We start from the raw sequence: 2,190 nt of genomic DNA on the forward strand, positions 1-2,190 counted from the left end.
ATGCCTCTGCGGATTGTGCTGCTGCATTTTAAGATGGATCATTAATAACAAGTTCTGTCAGAGTCTTTCTAATGGATTATCTGAAACATACTGCATGGCTCTTCTCAAAAAGAGGGAGTTGCCTCTTCACTTCAATGACAGAATCTCCAGAAAAATAGTGTTTTACCAGGTGAATGATTGCAGTGTAATGTGGAATCCAGAATGATGCATTGTTTTCTGTTCATACATAATACAAAAAGGCTACCCGGCAAAGATAAAGACCAGTGATTTATTCTACACAACCATTATGTAAACCTCATAAATTGTGTCCAGTGGTGTCTGTGAAAGTGACAGTGATGGTGGCCCTGGATCCTGTTGACAAATGCAAGCATTCCAGCCATGAGAACGTGAAATGAAAAGTAGAGTCTTCACTTCCCTTTGACTTTCTCTCCTGGGAAAAGAGAAAAACCTAATATTTCAGAAGGAAGTGGAAGATTCTGGAAGTAAAACAATTGAGGTAAATGAAAGGAGAATAAAATTGTATGTTAAATAGGGTTTTACCGTATTGCTTCTGATTTGCAAAGTTACAGCAATACAGGATAAAGAAACCCTTAGCCACTTAACCAAAATTCGAAAGTGTTCATTTGGAACTCTCCAAAAGTGACATTTTAAAACTCCTCAGGACTGGGTTTCTATATCCTTATTGATAAGGAAAGAAATATTCATTGACAGGGGGTTTTCAATAATGATCTGGACGATTATACTTTATTCAACACTCTCTCACTCAACCATGGGAAGGCACAAAGTGAAGTCGAAAAGGTGGGCCTGGGGCTGGCGAGGTGGTGCTAGAGGTAAGGTGTCTGCCTTGCAAGCACTAGCAAGGAAGGACCTTGGTTCGATCCCCCGGCGTCCCATATGGTCCCCCTAAGCCAGGGGCAATTTCTGAGCGCTCATCCAGGAGTAACCCCTGAGCATCAAACGGGTGTGCACACCCCGCCCCCCCCCCGAAAAAAAAAGAGGGCCGTAGGCTGGAATGAGATGGGAGAATAGAATGAGCTGGAAGGCCAGGACGCCATCTTGTTTCAATCAGGCATTTGTCTTCATGATGAGAGTAATGCTGCAGTCTAGCAGCATGCTCGACTAGCATCCGGAATGGTTTAATGTCTACACCTAGGTCCACATCATGCTGAGTCCCCACGAGTGTGCGGGTCTTTCTGAACAAGACATCAATCTGGCCAGCTTTATTGAGCAAGTGTTCATGACATAAGCCTCTTACTCCCGTATCCACTTCTTTCCTCCCTTCATCATATTCTTCATGGGAAAGGAGGGAATTGCAGAGGTGTGTATGGGCAAATCTGTGCAGAGGGTAAACCCAGATCTCTGACCCCACCCCCCACCCCAATGGAGCTCTGTATCCTGGGGATGCTTTGTGGTGACCTGTAGACTCCGAGTTCAGCTTTCCTCTCCCCCTTCCACCTGCAAGCAGGAGGTCTTCGCCAGGCTGTGTTGTTCCCTTTTGTTCTCATTCCCCAACAGGCAAGTCTAAGCCAGAGCCCCGGTGACAAACACCTGCTTCCAGGCCACCAATAAAACTTGTGCTTCACCTGGACGGGGGGAGGGAAGATTTCAGAAAAAATATTAATGACTTGTTACATTAGAAGGAGAAAGATTAAAATAATAAATTATCGGGGGTCAGAGAGATAATACAATGGATAAGACAGTTTCTTTGCATGCGAGGAACCTGGATTCTATCACAGGAAACCTATGTTCCTTTTAGCCTTGCCAGGAATGATCCCTGACTACAGGAACGAAAGTAAGCCCTGACTACTTTTGGTTTCCCGGACCAAAATAATAATAATTTTATCATTATAAATTATGAAATATTTTAATGAGAAAATGCTGAATAAGAACTAAAATTCAGATAGCTGATTCCAAAAGGTAGAGACTCAGAAACTGAGAGCAAGCACAAGAAGTGTTTGTCCCTGTATCATCAATTCAAAACACAGAAAATAGGGCATTCTTAAAGTACTAAGACATCATAGTACACAGCGTATCACCAGAAAGTATAAAGAACTTGTTCTACCACCGAGTGATTTAAACTTTTAGCTGTGTGCAGCTTACTTCTGTCAAATTTCCTTTAAACATCTTTTTCTGCAGTTCCAAAGTCCTTGAAAGGATTAATAAATCACAAATCACTGTAGTTAACTAAAT

General features: G+C 42.5%; 1 pseudogene; it reads left to right on the forward strand.

The window, feature by feature from the left end:
- Window positions 1–1,081: 1,081 nt before the first annotated feature.
- LOC126004122 (pterin-4-alpha-carbinolamine dehydratase-like) lies at window positions 1,082–1,246 on the forward strand (annotated as a pseudogene).
- Window positions 1,247–2,190: the final 944 nt, after the last annotated feature.

Source organism: Suncus etruscus, chromosome 3 (assembly GCF_024139225.1).
Source record: "Suncus etruscus isolate mSunEtr1 chromosome 3, mSunEtr1.pri.cur, whole genome shotgun sequence".
Taxonomy (NCBI): Eukaryota; Metazoa; Chordata; class Mammalia; order Eulipotyphla; family Soricidae; genus Suncus; species Suncus etruscus.